At 46.3% G+C, this 17,127-nt stretch overlaps 2 non-coding genes and 3 pseudogenes across 2 annotated transcripts; all 5 read right to left on the reverse strand.

Annotated features, from left to right (window-relative positions):
• Nucleotides 1-5,520: 5,520 nt before the first annotated feature.
• Nucleotides 5,521-5,729, reverse strand: LOC140066365 (U2 spliceosomal RNA; annotated as a pseudogene).
• A 775-nt stretch (nucleotides 5,730-6,504) lies between these two features.
• On the reverse strand, nucleotides 6,505-6,718 carry LOC140066308 (U2 spliceosomal RNA; annotated as a pseudogene).
• A 2,189-nt stretch (nucleotides 6,719-8,907) lies between these two features.
• On the reverse strand, nucleotides 8,908-9,103 carry LOC140066260 (U2 spliceosomal RNA). The gene has a single exon (XR_011848180.1). It is a non-coding gene; the product is annotated as a U2 spliceosomal RNA (small nuclear RNA).
• Nucleotides 9,104-11,402: 2,299 nt separating this feature from the next.
• LOC140066304 (U2 spliceosomal RNA) lies at nucleotides 11,403-11,588 on the reverse strand. Its single transcript, XR_011848204.1, has one exon. It is a non-coding gene; the product is annotated as a U2 spliceosomal RNA (small nuclear RNA).
• A 2,266-nt stretch (nucleotides 11,589-13,854) lies between these two features.
• On the reverse strand, nucleotides 13,855-14,025 carry LOC140066350 (U2 spliceosomal RNA; annotated as a pseudogene).
• Between the last annotated feature and the right edge of the window lie 3,102 nt (nucleotides 14,026-17,127).

Consider the following 17,127-nt stretch of genomic DNA (forward strand, 5'->3'; position numbering starts at 1 on the left):
AACAACTAACCTGCAACAGGGGGTGGGAGGGGGGGAGGGAGGAGGGGAAGGGGGTAAGTTGTCACAGGCCCGAAGCTTTATTGAAAAATCACAGACACATGAGGGAGGTAGGGGGGAAGGAGAGGATGGTAAGTCCTCTTCTTCCTGGATGCCTCCTCCTGTGAGGAAAGAGGCAAAGTCCCATAACTCCCTAAATAAAGTCCAAGAAAAACAAAGTCCACAAGAGAAAATGAAGAAGAAGCTTGTCAGTCCTCTTCTTCTGAGTCCACCCTGCTGTCAAGGGAGGCGTAGTCTCTGAGCTGGCTCAAGACTAGCCGGTGACAGTCCTGGATGGACAAAGTTTCTCTGTGGAGGGTGAGGCGCCTCCTGGCGTACCACAAGACGTCTTTGAAGCAGTTCATAAGACGCCAGGCATCCTGGATGGCCCCCACCGTGTGGGTGCCTTGGAACAGGCCATAAAGTGCAGCGTGGCACGTCATGGTGTTCCTGGGCACAGAAAGAAGCAGTTCGTGATCCAGAGCTTTCAACAGGCCCCGAGCAAAGGGGCATTCCCAGAACAGGTGCAATGATGTCTCCTCCGCAAAGGGACACCGGGGGCAGTACTGGGTTTTGCTCAGGTTGCGGGCTGCCATAAATGACCGGGTGGGGAGGCCCCCCTGGATGGCCATCCATGACAGATCCTTGTGCCAGTTGTTAAGCCTTTCACACGACATGTTGGACCACACGGTGTCCATGGTGCTGGTGGTCAGCCCCGGAACACACTCCACAAGATCCTTGGCTCTGATGACTTTGTGGATAGTTTTAGGCTTCCACAAATCCGGCTTGAGTCCCTCCAGATGTTGATCCCTCACAAATTTCACCGCCCTGGCATAGTACCAGGGAGGATCCCAGTTGTAAGGGAAGGAGCTGTTCCACTTGTCCCAACCAAGCCCCCGCCACAGGGGAAGAAGGAAAAAGCGGGACATGGACTTTCCGGCAGAGTCCCTTGGTGTTCGCAGAGTTCGTCGGACCATGTCACACACAAAAGAAATCCAAAGCAAAGTGGGGATGTCGGGGATGCCCTTACCCCCCTTGCGAGGCTCCTTGTACATGACAGACCTTTTGACTCTGTCCATCTTTGAACCCCAAACAAACTTAAACACGGTCCTGGTAATGGCCTTGCTGACTTCGGCCGTGGGAGGCCATGCCTGTGCCGTGTAGTGTAGCACAGGCAGCACCTCGTTACGCAGGACCAATGCTTTCCCCGTGAGGGTAAGCTGTCTGAGGGCCCACAGTCCAATCCGTTGGTTTACCTTGGCCAAGCGTTCTTGCCAAGACTTCGTGGCTGCTCCGTCTTTCCCAAACCAAACCCCCAAAACCTTGATAAAGTCTTGCTGGATGGTGAAGGGAAGAGGTGCAGAAGAAGCAGGGTGCCAATCCCCGAAGAGCATGACCTCCGACTTCTTGCAGTTGACCTTTGCCCCCGAAGCCTGTCCGAACAGCTCACACGTCTGGGCGAGTTCCGTCACCGAACGCTGGTCTGCGCAGAAGACGGTCACGTCGTCCATGTAGAGTGAGCACTTGACCTCGGCGTGTCCTGGTCCCGGTGCGGTGATCCCTCTGATCTCTCCTCTCTGCCGGATAGATTCTGCGAACAGCTCTATGACACAAACAAAGAGAAGAGGTGAAAGAGGGCAGCCTTGTCTAACCCCTGAAAGGATAGGAAAGGGGTTAGTCTTCCAGCCGTTCACCAACACCGTGCTGCAAATGTCAGAATACATCAGGTTAACATAGGTACAAAACATTTTCCCCAGACCAAGCTTGCGCAGTACTTTACCCATGAATTCATGCGAGACTCGGTCGAAGGCCTTCTCCTGATCAAGGCTGACCAGGGCTGCGCGGATGCGGCGGCTTCTGATGTAATGCACCGTGTCTCTCATGAGGGCTAGACTGTCTGCAATCCTGCGGCCTGGGATGCCGCAGGTCTGGTCCGGGTGGATGATCTTCCCTATGACGCCCTTCAGTCTGTTTGCTAGGACCTTTGCCAGGATCTTGTAGTCCACGTTGAGGAGTGAGATGGGACGCCAATTCTTCAGGTCACACCTCTCTCCCTTCCGCTTGTACAGGATCGTGATCATTCCTTGCCTCAATGACGGCGGCATACTGCCCTCCACCACCATCTCCCCAAAGAGCTCCAGCAAGTCCGGGCAGATGAGGTCCCCCAGCGCTACATAGAGCTCCGCTGGGAGGCCGTCACTGCCCGGAGTCCTGCCGGGTCTAAAGGATTTAGCGGCAGAGAGCAGCTCGTCCACCGTCAAAGGGGCGTCCATTTCCGTGGCACCTGCAGGATCAAGGGGGTTAGTGATACCTGCTAGGAACCTCTCGGCGGCTTCCGTGTCTGTGGTTTTCGGGGCGTAGAGGCTGCTGTAGAAGTCGGCGACGACTCCCATCACTGCCTTTTTGCCCCGCTGCATGTTTCCGGCTTCGTCGCGCAGCTCAGTCAGGGGCGTGTGGCCGGCGTGGACTTTCCTGAAAAAGAAAGAGTTACACTTCTCACCCTTCTCCAGGTTGTCCATTTTGGCACGAAAGATGATTCGCTTGGATTCCTCCTCAAAGTGACTTTTCAGACGCTTCTTGGTGTCCTCCAGCTCCTCTCTGACGTCCCAGCCGCAGTGGTGGAGGTCCTGCAGTGATCTCAGCTGACGCTGGAGCTCTCTGAAGTCCCTTTTCACTTTGGCCGCCTGCCGCCTGCCTTTGTCCTGAAAGAAACTACGCAATTCAACTTTAGCATACTCCCACCATTCACTGACAGTAGCAAACAAACATTTGTCATTCCTCAAAACCATGTAGACATCTCTAAGCTCCTCCCGCACTCCCTCCTGTTCCAGCAAGGCACAGTTCAGTTTCCAGGACCCTGGGCCAGTTGGAAAACCATGGCCCAGGGCGCCCCGAACCTGGACGGCCCTGTGGTCAGAGAAGAAGCAGGGGACCATAGAGTACCCACACGGCTTGATCGCTCTAGAGGTGAACACGAAGTCTATCCGGGAACGCAGTGAGCCATCGGGGCGGCTCCACGTGTAATTCACGGAGCCGCACCCCATGGAACCCACCGCGTCCTTTAAGGATGCTTCAGTTACCATCTCTATGAGCAGTTTGGACGTGACATCAAGCTTGCTCGAGGTGCCGGAGCTGCGCCCATCCTCCTCTATGGGGCAGTTGAAGTCTCCGGCCATCACTACGGCCCGGGTGGTGGCGAGCTGCGGTCTGAGGTTCTGGAAAAGTTCCAGACGCTCACCCTTGTCAGGGGATGCGTACACGCTGATTAGCCGCACGGGCTCACCCGCCCAGGAGCCATCTACGACCAGAAGTCGGCCGCAGACTAGCTCCTGGACGGAATCAAGCGTGAAAGCGCTTCCCCTGAGAAGGATGGCGGTGCCTGCAGACTTACAGTCGCCCCCCCCGGACCAGTAGGACGGGCCGTGACTCCACTGCCTGGCCAGATGTTGGTAGGACCTAGAGGAGGGGAGAGCACATTCCTGCAACATAAAAACATCACCTGGTTGGGAGGCAAGAAAGGTTAGTACAGTCGAACAACGAAACTTATCTCTAATGCTTCTAACATTAATGGAGAAAATGGTTAGATTCGCCATCATGGAAAAAGAAAAAGAGGGTGGTTAGGTTGGGACGATACAGCCCTAGTTACCTATCCCGTCAGGTGGCTCTTCCTGCTGGAGGATCGGGGATCCCTCTGCAGTATCCAGCATCTCGTCTATCAACGGATTGAGGGGTGCTGGCAGGTCGTGGAAGCTGGGGCTCTCAGGGTAGTAGTCCAGCATGTTCTCAATTTCTGCTTGCAGAACCAGGTCTATAGCGGGAGTGGAGGGCTGTTCGTTCTCCACCAGTACTATTTTCCTGGTGGTCTCTGCTACTGGGCTCTCCGCCTGCTTCCTCTTCCGTTTCTTCTTTGTCTTTGTCTCGGTCTCAGTGTCTGGATCTGTGGGGACAGAGGAAGAGACAGGGGCTTGGGAGGAGAGGTTGGGGAAGTTCTCCACCGTGTAGGATAGGGGATCAGCAGCGGGGGGAGGGGTTTGGGTTAGTGCTGCTGATTCCTGGGGGGTTGCCTTATGGGCCGGTGGCTGAACTGCTGAGATCCCGACTAGGGGGGTGATGGTGGTCTCAGTGGGGGGAAGGGAGGGTTTGGAGTTGGCCTGGGCGGGAGGGGGGGAAGGTGTCACCTTCTTTGTCTTACCCGTCTTCAGTTTTGACACCTCGGCGGGCTTGGCCACATTCCTGGACGTCTGAGTCACCTTCTTTGACGCCTTCTTTTGTTCTGCCGGTTGGTCACCCGACACCTTTGCCTTGGGCTTCTTTGTTGTCTCAGCAGGGGAGCGAGCTTCAAAGCCCTTTCCCGGAGCCGAGGCAGCCACCTCCGCCCATGTTTTCCTCCTTTGTGGACAGGTTTTGTAGACATGTCCAGTCAGGCCGCAAAGGTTGCAAGTAGACTTTCTGGGACAATCTTTGGTTTCGTGGCCTGTAACCCTGCAATTCTTGCAGGCTTCCTCCTTGCAGGCCTTCATCTGATGACCCGTCTTGCCACACTTCCTGCAGGTTTGCGGCATATCCGGATAATAGATGAGGCCGTGGGAGTTGCCCAACATGAATGCTTGGGGCAGGTGTTTGAAACCGTCTTCTGATGCAGAATCCTTCTGCAGCAGGACTGTCGCAGCCCACTTGCCCATCCAAAGGTTGTAGCAGTTCAGGACCTTTTCGGGGCCCTTCACCACCGTGCAGTACCTTTGGAGGAATGTCTCGATGTCCTTGCCGGGGGTCCGCAGGTTCCACATTGACACGATGATCCTCCTCTCCTCCCTCTGTAGCAGGCAACTGCATAAGAATTTGGAGAACGGGGAATCCGGCGTCGCTGCTTTCACTGCTTCCCAGTACCTCTTACAGACCGACATGGAGATGAAGGTCACATAAAAGATCCCGGCAACCATGGCTTGGATCCCAAAGATCTCGTGGCTCAGGATCCCCTGGTCCAGCAGCATCTTCTTGCAGAAGACGTCCTTGGACATGTCCGGCACCCTTCCGTCCACCTCCTTCAGCTTCAGGGCCACCGTATCCCTCATGTAGGGAGGGAGCTTTGGGGGCTCCTGGGTCTTCCTGGGCGGCTTCTGAACCCGAGAAGTGGTGGGGGCTTCGGGGTTGGGGACAGCTGCAGGTCCTGGGGTCTGTACCTCGGGTCCTGGGTCTTTGGCCTCCAGTCTTGGGGTTTCAGCCTTTGGGGCTTCCTCCTCCAGTCTTGGGGCTTCTTTGGGGGTCTTCTGCTTCTTCTTCCTTGCCTCCTTGCTTGCCGGAGCCATGGCTTCGGCTTGCTTGGGGGTTAAAGAAGAAAAGGTGCAGAAATCCTTGAGCAGGGTCCTCAGCAGAACTTTCCCCAGGGGGAGAAAGCAATGAAGATTTTCCTGCTTGGTCCGGAGGTTCCTAGCCGATCGCTAGGAGCAAGGTTCCACCGGCAGAAATTCCTTCCAGAAGAACAAAGAAAAAGTCTTGAAGAAGAAAAGTAATCCCAGAGATAATCCAAGGTTTTTCCAAGAAGCAGCAAGAAAAAAGCAGCAACTCTTCCAAATCTTTTCAAAAATCCAGGGTTCCTTCTTCAGATCTTCAGTCTTCCAGAATTCTTTGTCGGATCCAAGGTAGTACTTGAAAAGATACTACACTTGATCTTAGCCAAAAGGCCGAGAAGCGATACCGACCATAGCTCGCCCAGACCGGGCCCCCTTCAGAACTCTCAGCACTGCTCACGGAGAGGAGACACCGCCAGGAGGCGAAAAACCTACTCTGCAAGTCACACAGTCCTCTGCGTGGGGACGATTAATCTGCATAGGACCGCCCCCAACAGGCACCTCCCCCGCAAAGCAGCAGGGGGGCCGAGCGAGCGGGCGTCTGCACTTCATCTGCCAGCCGCCCGCTGCTACACCCTCCCCACAACAACTCATTTGTCAAGTCAGTCTGACCGACCGACTGCCTGCCTGACGGCTCAGAGATCACTTTTCCTTTCTCTTGACACAGCCGCTGGACGGTGTGAGGGGACAAGCACGCTCGCTCCAGCACACGCTGATAGCTACAGCTTACCTTCGGTCGTTCGCACCTTCTCAGACTGTGACTGCTAGCAGTGGAGGAGGAAGCAGCCAAATCTCAACCTGCAGGTGTCTTCGATTCAAGTAGACGGCTCCAGACTAATCATGATCCAATTAGCTCCAATTAATTAGGCCGCCGATTAGGTCACTTTTATTTTTCCTTTTTTTTTTTTTCCTTTGTTCCGGGTCGGGCCCATTTAGCACCTCATTAATCAATTAGTGAGAAGCCTTTGTTCCTCCTGCAAAAGACACAGCACACAACACACCTGAGTAGGTGACAAAGCACAAGAGCGTCGTCGACGTCACATTGCAAACTTCGGCTCCATTTCTTTTCCCTTTTCCAAAGTTTTGCTATTTATTTCTCTATCTTTTTCACCAAGTTAAGAAGGGGTGCACCGGTCCTGGAGGTACTGCAATACCAGGTCAATGCGTGGAGTGGACAGAGCAAGCTCTTTTTCCATCTCCCTGTTCCAAAAATCCATTTAATATATGGTCCCCAGATAGGGGACGTATCAGATATTAAACTGATAAGAACAGATTTTTTTTTTTTTTTTTTTTTTTTAAGTTGAATATCCCCAAATGGGGATAAAAACAACAATTTTATTTAAAATAAATCACAAAAACAAATCATATTTACAAAACAAACTTAAAACTCACATACTGTGTTTACAAAACATAACAGAAATCACATTTTTACACTAAACGAAAAATAGATTTTTCTAAACAAAAAATCACTATTACATCAATTAAATCTACTGAAAAATCTTCTTTCTTTTTCCCTCGCAGACGTTTCCCAAGGTATCTGTTGAAAACCTCATTGATGGAGATCTTCGCCAAAAATTCAGGTACAGTCAATTTTTCACGTACAGTATTACGTACAGTTCCACAATCAGGCCTTTCTCTAAACTTTTTAACATCTTCTACATAAGTAGCAGGTAAACCTAAATTTTTTACATACAGTTTAAACTGAGTATCGGTTCTGGCGGGCCTCCCAGGCTCACTCCCAGAACTTTCCTCAGACATTTCAGATCTACACTCCTCCTCCTCCTCTTTATCTTTTTCCTTCTTTTTCACACAATCCTTAATCAAATGACCTACAGTTTTACAGAAAAAACATTTCTTCCCATCATTACAATTTTGATATGTATGCCCCTCTGTATAACATTTGGTACAAAACAATAAACAACAATCGTTTTCTGAATGTCCGTACTGTTTGCAGTTTTTGCAAAAAGTGTCCATATTTTCGAAAAAAAGGTCACCTACTACACGGTTTATCCTAAAACGTGCAGGAGGAAGTACAAAAGTCCCGTCATCTTTACATATTAATTTGCACAAAAACTTTCTTTTCCCAGTCCAAAATTGGCAAGAGTTCATTACATCACCCTTGTAGGTGACTTCCTTGCAAAATTGTCTCAAGAAGTTAGCTATTTCCCCTTCCGGCATCGTAGGGGAATACATCTTTACAATAAAAAGTTTTTCATCTTCAATGAAATGTGGCGTAACCACCACACCCTCCAACAAAGGATGGTCCTTTAGTCTTCGCAAAGTCTTCAGGAGAGATAGATATCTCTCCCTCGTTGCAAATGTGACATCATAACAATTTTTCTTCGGATAATCCATAACGCAGAGTATCTCTTCCCTTTTCAGCTGGAACAATCCCAGTAAAAGCTGCTCGGACAGGAACACCAGGTCCTTCTCCATCGTAAACCTCACGGTATTCCGGTTTCTTTGGTATCCAGGTATCGACGCCATCTCTCTCACGTCACCCGACCAGTAGCTCACCGATAACAACTGCAGCACCTAGGAAAAGGGCCAGTATGATCGCTCCTCGTTGCTCCGGGCCTATTTCCTCCACCCCAATAGCAGCAGGGGGGTTAAGACAGGGCTATAAACCCGTGCCGATCCCCCCAGGCCGAGGCGAAGGAGCACCCGGAGCACCTCCGGCCAAGACCAAGGCAGCACCCGCAAAGATCCTACACTTGATCTTAGCCAAAAGGCCGAGAAGCGATACCGACCATAGCTCGCCCAGACCGGGCCCCCTTCAGAACTCTCAGCACTGCTCACGGAGAGGAGACACCGCCAGGAGGCGAAAAACCTACTCTGCAAGTCACACAGTCCTCTGCGTGGGGACGATTAATCTGCATAGGACCGCCCCCAACAGGCACCTCCCCCGCAAAGCAGCAGGGGGGCCGAGCGAGCGGGCGTCTGCACTTCATCTGCCAGCCGCCCGCTGCTACACCCTCCCCACAACAACTCATTTGTCAAGTCAGTCTGACCGACCGACTGCCTGCCTGACGGCTCAGAGATCACTTTTCCTTTCTCTTGACACAGCCGCTGGACGGTGTGAGGGGACAAGCACGCTCGCTCCAGCACACGCTGATAGCTACAGCTTACCTTCGGTCGTTCGCACCTTCTCAGACTGTGACTGCTAGCAGTGGAGGAGGAAGCAGCCAAATCTCAACCTGCAGGTGTCTTCGATTCAAGTAGACGGCTCCAGACTAATCATGATCCAATTAGCTCCAATTAATTAGGCCGCCGATTAGGTCACTTTTATTTTTCCTTTTTTTTTTTTTCCTTTGTTCCGGGTCGGGCCCATTTAGCACCTCATTAATCAATTAGTGAGAAGCCTTTGTTCCTCCTGCAAAAGACACAGCACACAACACACCTGAGTAGGTGACAAAGCACAAGAGCGTCGTCGACGTCACATTGCAAACTTTGGCTCCATTTCTTTTCCCTTTTCCAAAGTTTTGCTATTTATTTATTTCTCTATCTTTTTCACCAAGTTAAGAAGGGGTGCACCGGTCCTGGAGGTACTGCAATACCAGGTCAATGCGTGGAGTGGACAGAGCAAGCTCTTTTTCCATCTCCCTGTTCCAAAAATCCATTTAATATATGGTCCCCAGATAGGGGACGTATCAGATATTAAACTGATAAGAACAGATTTTTTTTTTAAGTTGAATATCCCCAAATGGGGATAAAAACAACAATTTTATTTAAAACAAATCAAAAAACAAATCATATTTACAGACAAAACAAAATTACATATTATATTCCAAAACAAATCATATTTTACATACTGAACAAAATTTAACACAAACAAAACAAATTACACATTGTGCTCCACAAAATACACATTATCAACAAAATTTTACTCATTTTGCTCACTTCTTACCATTGGAATTATACCTTCTATAAGACACAGTACCAAAGTAACATCTAGTATATCCTGAGATACACTCTTTTTCTCTATACGTTTTTTCAAGTATGCAAGAAACACTTTATATTTCTCAAACTTTGACAAGAAATTGGGATTTAACAATTTTTCCTCCATTAAATTATTCCGATATTTTTCGATATCAGGGTGCCCTCGAGATTGTAAAATTTTATCAACAATATACACTGGCAATTTTAACTTCTGCACATATTCAATAAGTGCCTCCCGATTCCTTTCAGTACACGTAGAGGTGTCCATATCCGACTCTGTCGCTTTTGCCTCTTTCTTGGGTATTCCTTCTTTCTCCTTCGATGCTTCTTCTTTCTTTTTACCACAATCCTTAATAACATGACCACTTTCTTTACAGAAGAAACATTTTTTACCTTCATTACATGAAAGATAAGTATGGCCCTCATTATAACATTTAGTACAAAACTCTACATTACAATCTTCTTCATTATGGCCATATTGTTTACAGTTTTTACAAAAAATGTCCATACTGTCAAAGAACAAATCACCCACCACCTGGTTAATCCTGAACCTGGCGGGGGGTAGAACAAAAGTCCCATCGTCCTTCTCTCTCAATTGACAAAGGAATTTCCTTTTGCCAGTCCAGAACTGGCAAGCGTTTAGCACATCACCTTTGTACACCACCGTTTTGCAGTACTTCCTCAAGAAGCTTGCAATCTCCCCCTCTGGCAAAGTGGGAGAGTACATTTTTACAACGAACAACTTTTCGTTATCCACAAAGTGTGGCGTAACCACCACACCTTCCATCGCTGGATGTTCCTTGAGTCTTCGCAAAGTCTTCAGAAATGCTGTATAAATTTCCTTCGTTGCGAATGTGACATCATAGACGTTCTTCTTAGGGTAGTCCATTACGCACAAGATATTCTCCCGCGTCATCTGGAAAAGGCCCAACAGTAGATCCTCCGACAGGAAAACGAGATCCTTCTCCATTGCAAAGCGCACCGTATTCCGGTTCCTCTGGTAGCCTGGGATGTTAGCCATCTTTCCTCCTTCTTGCTTCCACGAGGTAGCAACCGGTCCCAACTGCAGCACCTGTTAAACAAGGGCCAGTATGATCGCTTCCCGTTGCCCCGGGACTAAGCCTGTGCCCCTATAGCAGCAGGGGGGTGAAGCCGCCAGCCAACTAATAATAGCCACGACTGGCGACGATCCCCCCAGGCCGAGGACAGGGTACCCGGGGCACCTCCGGCTAAGACTAGGCAGCTCAGAAGATACTACACTTGATCCTAGCCAAAAGGCCGAGAAGCGATACCGACCATAGCTCGCCCAGACCGGGCCCCCTTCAGAACTCTCAGCACTGCTCACGGAGAGGAGACACCGCCAGGAGGCGAAAAACCTGCTCTGCAAGTCACACAGTCCTCTGCGTGGGGACAATTAATCTGCATAGGACCGCCCCCAACAGGCACCTCCCCCGCAAAGCAGCAGGGGGGCCGAGCGAGCGGGCGTCTGCACTTCATCTGCCAGCCGCCCGCCGCTACACCCTCCCCACAACAACTCTTTTGTCAAGTCAGTCTGACCGACTGACTGCCTGCCTGCCTGACGGCTCAGAGATCACTTTTCCTTTCTCTTGACACAGCCGCTGGACGGTGTGAGGGGACAAGCACGCTCGCTCCAGCACACGCTGATAGCTACAGCTTACCTTCGGTCGTTCGCACCTTCTCAGACTGTGACTGCTAGCAGTGGAGGAGGAAGCAGCCAAATCTCAACCTGCAGGTGTCTTCGATTCAAGTAGACGGCCGGCTCCAGACTAATCATGATCCAATTAGCTCCAATTAATTAGGCCGCCGATTAGGTCACTTTTATTTTTCCTTTTTTTTTTTTTTTCCTTTGTTCCGGGTCGGGCCCATTTTGCACCTCATTAATCAATTAGTGAGAAGCCTTTGTTCCTCCTGCAAAAGACACAGCACACAACACACCTGAGTAGGTGACAAAGCACAAGAGCGTCGTCGACGTCACATTGCAAACTTTGGCTCCATTTCTTTTCCCTTTTCCAAAGTTTTGCTATTTATTTATTTCTCTATCTTTTTCACCAAGTTAAGAAGGGGTGCACCGGTCCTGGAGGTACTGCAATACCAGGTCAATGCGTGGAGTGGACAGAGCAAGCTCTTTTTCCATCTCCCTGTTCCAAAAATCCATTTAATATATGGTCCCCAGATAGGGGACGTATCAGATATTAAACTGATAAGAACAGATTTTTTTTTAAGTTAACAGCCCGCAACCTCTAACCGAGGGGGGCGATCTTTATTGATCAAATTTTAACTTATTACATTTTTATACAAAAATAAATGTCTATTTAAACAAAAACAAGATTATTTTACATATAAGGACAAAGACATCAAGTAATAATATTTACATATCAAGACAAGACATCAAATAATAATAATAAACATAAATCATAACGTTATTTGCAAGCTTCCATTTTCTACACACATTACTATAACACAGTCCAACATATCCTGTGAAATTTTTTTGCTTTTTAAGCGTTTTTGAAATGCAGCATTAAAAACTTCAATTACCTTAAAGCTCTCCAAAAACATAGGTTCAGACAGTTTAACATTAGTCAGGTAGTCTCTAAATTTTTTAATATCAGGTCTAACCCTTAGCTTTAGAATTTTTTCAACAAAACGATCCGGCAATTCAAGTTTTCTTACATAAGCCCGTAACATCTCCGGGCTTCTCCCCGATAATTCTTCGTCAGGTGTAGCAGATTCCATATCTGATTCTCTCGGGTTTTCCTTTTTCTCCTTAGCTGCTTCCTCTTTTCTTTTTTCCTCACAGTCTTTAATAAGATGCCCACTCCCTTTGCAAAAAAAACATTTTTTTCCCTCCTTACAGTCCTTATAAGTATGCCCAGTTTCATAGCATTTTGTACAAAACAAAACATCACATTTTTCCTCATTATGTCCATATTCTTTACAGTTCTTGCAAAAGGTATCCATACCATCAAAGAAAAGATCCCCTACAACCCTGTTTATCCGAAACCGGGCCGGGGGTAGCACAACAGTCCCATCGTCCAAAGTCTTTACTTTGCATAAATATTTCCTCTTACCGGACCAGAACCCACATTGGTTCTGTATATCACCTTTATAGGTAACCTCAGAACAAAATTTACGCAGAAACTGCACCACCTCCCCAGCGGGCATCTGGGGGGAGTACATCCGGACAATAAACAGTTTTTCATCCTCTGGAAAATGAAGAATGACTTCCACACCATCCAATCGAGGATCGTTCTTCTTCTGTCTCCAAACCCTCAGGAACGCCTGGTACGATTCACGAGACACGAAAGTAACATCGTAGATTCCTTTTTTTGGGTAATCCATAACGCATAGGATCCATTCTCTCGGTAGCTGAAACAGTCCCAGCAACAACTCATCCGTCAGGAAGACCAAGTCCTTTTCCGTCTGGAATCTCACAGAGTGCTTGTTCCGCTGGTAGGCTGGAAATGAAGCCATCGTTGCCACCTCACTGGTCCACACGTTGGTAACTGCAACACCTATAAGGATAAATAGATGCCAGTGTGACCGCTCCCCGTTGCTCCGGGCCTATTTCCTCCGCCCCAATAGCAGCAGGGGGGTTAAGACCAGACCACCGTCAGAGCCGATCCCCCCAGGCCGAGGCGAAGAAGCACCCGGAGCACCTTCCAGCCAAGACCAAGGCAGCAGGATACTACACTTGATCTTAGCCAAAAGGCCGAGAAGCGATACCGACCATAGCTCGCCCAGACCGGGCCCCCTTCAGAACTCTCAGCACTGCTCACGGAGAGGAGACACCGCCAGGAGGCGAAAAACCTGCTCTGCAAGTCACACAGTCCTCTGCGTGGGGACAATTAATCTGCATAGGACCGCCCCCAACAGGCACCTCCCCCGCAAAGCAGCAGGGGGGCCGAGCGAGCGGGCGTCTGCACTTCATCTGCCAGCCGCCCGCCGCTACACCCTCCCCACAACAACTCTTTTGTCAAGTCAGTCTGACCGACTGACTGCCTGCCTGCCTGACGGCTCAGAGATCACTTTTCCTTTCTCTTGACACAGCCGCTGGACGGTGTGAGGGGACAAGCACGCTCGCTCCAGCACACGCTGATAGCTACAGCTTACCTTCGGTCGTTCGCACCTTCTCAGACTGTGACTGCTAGCAGTGGAGGAGGAAGCAGCCAAATCTCAACCTGCAGGTGTCTTCGATTCAAGTAGACGGCCGGCTCCAGACTAATCATGATCCAATTAGCTCCAATTAATTAGGCCGCCGATTAGGTCACTTTTATTTTTCCTTTTTTTTTTTTTTTCCTTTGTTCCGGGTCGGGCCCATTTTGCACCTCATTAATCAATTAGTGAGAAGCCTTTGTTCCTCCTGCAAAAGACACAGCACACAACACACCTGAGTAGGTGACAAAGCACAAGAGCGTCGTCGACGTCACATTGCAAACTTTGGCTCCATTTCTTTTCCCTTTTCCAAAGTTTTGCTATTTATTTATTTCTCTATCTTTTTCACCAAGTTAAGAAGGGGTGCACCGGTCCTGGAGGTACTGCAATACCAGGTCAATGCGTGGAGTGGACAGAGCAAGCTCTTTTTCCATCTCCCTGTTCCAAAAATCCATTTAATATATGGTCCCCAGATAGGGGACGTATCAGATATTAAACTGATAAGAACAGATTTTTTTTTTTTTTTTTTTTTTTTTTTTCTTTTTTTTTTTTTTTTTTTTTTTACATTATCTCAGTTATCTCAATGCTCAAGTCAAAATGGAAAAATGTCTTTTGTTTTTTGCAGAAAAAAACGACTTCCAAAACAAGAGATCAAGATTTCATCACTGATAATGCAAGTAAATAATAAAGTATATATATATGTATATTTTTTAAATTCTAATATAATTCTAGAGAAAAAACTATAAGGAAAAAAAAGGAAAAAAACAAGTTGTTACCGTAAAGTGCAGTTCCAAATGTCCGGCTTCCATAGATTCTTAGCTGCTTGAACTCCTAAAGATAGCTTATCCCTCCAAAAATGCAAGAATAAATAGCTTAAAAACAACTTTAAACAGTCATTTTCACAAACATTTTCTTTTCTAAAAATGGAGATGTTTCTTGTTTTCCATAACGCCATCTTTACACATGTGATTAAAATCCAAGCAACTTTAAAATCTTCATTTTTTATCTTCAATCCGTAAAAAATCACATTAAAGTCTAAAAAGCGGACATTAGTTAAAATTTTTAAAAGGTTACTCACTTTTCTCCAGACATTTTGGGCGAAGACACAGTCCCAAAAAACGTGCATTGGTGTTTCGCTATGTAAACAATTCGACCTTGGGCACTTTTCAGACCTAGAGAGTCTCCTGCGGTACTGAAATTCCCTGGTGGGGAGACAGTCCTTTATTGCACACCACAGGAGCTCTTTTTGCTTGTTGGATAATAAATTAAAATTAATGTTCTTCCAAATTTCCTCTGATACATCTCCATTAAAATTCCCCACTGGGCTGCACACCACTTTCTCATCAATTAGGCGAAGAATCTTTTTGTGGTCTTTTAAAATCTCCGTGCTGACATCTTGTAAATGGTACATTCTAATAATTCTTTCTAAAACAATATAATTACCAGCAGGGATCCACCTGTACGGACAGGACAAGGGCAGGTTCGCCCACTTATACTTCTTAATTAAAAAACCACAATTGTACAGAGTAAAACTTTTCAAATTAAAATCCGGTCCTAAAATAGTGTTTATACAAAGTGCCAAATATTTACAATATAAAAATTTCCTCAGGTCTGGGAAAGCTCTTCCTCCTTTAAAAATAGATTTGCATAATTCTTCTCTCTTGCATCTTTCCATTTTGCTACCCCACAGAAAGTTAAAACATATTTTTATAAACTTTCTTAAAAACAGGTTGGAGGGGGGAAAAATCATGGAAATATATAAAAACATAGGCAGTAAAACTTGTTTAACGATTAAAATCTTGCCATCCATACTTAGCTGCCTCAGCATCCAGAAAGAAACCTTCTTCTTAACTCTTTCCAGGAGAGACTCCCAGTTCTTGATGGCTCCACAGTTTTCTGAAAAAAAGATGCCTAAAATTTTCATTTCTTGCACTTTGTTAAAAAGACAGTTTTCATCAAGTTTAAAATTCCCACATAATAAAATATTCGATTTTTCCATATTTAATTTAAAACCTGACGCTCCTTGGAACCACTGCACCACCCGGGTTATCCGGTTTATTCCCTTCATGTCCCGGGCGAGCAGTGTAACGTCATCCATATATGAAATTAGCTTGACAGGAATATTTTTGTTGCCAGGAATAAAAACACCACTTATCAATTTGTCTTTTCTGATGGCACAAAGCAATGGTTCAAGAGCACACACGAATAAAATTGGTGATAGCGGGCATCCCTGTTTCACACCGCTTTTGATAAAAACCTTCTCTGATAAAAAACCATTCACAGAAATTTCGCTAAAACACTTATTATATAAGATCCGGATAAAATTGATAAAAACTTGCGGACAACCCATCTTCTTCAATACTTGGAATAAAAAATCGTGAGACACTCGGTCATAGGCTTTCTCAAAGTCCAAACTTAAAACAGCGAGATCCTGACTTCTATCCTTAAAATCCCAGAGAATGTCCCGAATTAAAAGCAAAGAGTCCGAAATTCTCCTACCTGGTATTGCACATGTTTGGTCCCGATGAATGACAGAAGCAATGGTGCCTTTTAATCTGTTGGCCATTATCTTTGCGAAAATTTTGCAGTCGGTATTTAAAAGCGTAATTGGCCTCCAATTTTTAAGATCGTTTTTATTACCTTTTTTAAAAAGAAGCACAATCAGGCCCTCCTGCCACGAATCTGGAGCCGCTCCTGTTGATAAAATTTCTAAAAGGACTTCAAAAAAAGATGTGCAAATACAATTCCAAAAAAACTTATAAAACTCAATAGGTAAACCGTCTTTTCCAGGTGTTTTTAAATTGTTAAAACTCTTCACAGAACTAAGAACTTCTTCTTTTGTCAAATTCTTAGATAAAACAGAACAATCTTCCTCATTAAAACAAGTGTCAACATTCTCTAAAAAATATTCGCTTAAAAAAGGATCACAAGATTTCTCACTGAATAAATTAGAATAAAAGTCTTTTACTTTACCGAGTTTACCGGGCGTTGTCTTCTCTCCATCAAGTTCATCAATAAAATCTTTACCTCCGGATACTTTTTTAAAAAAGAAACTGGTACATTTTTCATCTTCTTCGAGAACTTTAACTTTAGAATTAAAAATAATTTCTTTACCTTTTTCCTTTAAAAGCCTCTTGATCTCGAACTTGGTGTCTTCAATTTCTTTCTCCACATTCACGCCCATCTTTTTAAAAGAATAAAAACACTGAAGTTGAGTAAATAACTTATTATAAAACATTTTCTTTACCTTTGCTTTTCTTTGGCTTTGTTTAATAAAAAATTTCTTTATTTCAGCTTTGGCAAAGTCCCACCATACAGATAAATTACTGTAAAAAGGTTTCTTCAACTCCAGTCTTTTAAAAAGAATTTTAAATCTATTGCACACCTCCAAATCATTAAAAATTTTAGTGTTTAGCTTCCAATGAGAAGGTTTTTTGTTAAAAGCATTTTGGTTTAAATTTAAAGTGCATGAAATCATCTTGTGGTCAGAAAAACCATTCACAGTTGTTTTAAAATTAGTGGCTTTAAAGTGCTTTGAGGAAAAAAAATAGTCAATCCGAGATTCAGATATTGCACTTTGCCAAGTGATTCTGGATTCCTCACTGCTTCCACAGGATTTCCACACATCATT

Source organism: Engystomops pustulosus, chromosome 6 (genome assembly GCF_040894005.1).
Source record: "Engystomops pustulosus chromosome 6, aEngPut4.maternal, whole genome shotgun sequence".
Classification (NCBI taxonomy): domain Eukaryota; kingdom Metazoa; phylum Chordata; class Amphibia; order Anura; family Leptodactylidae; genus Engystomops; species Engystomops pustulosus.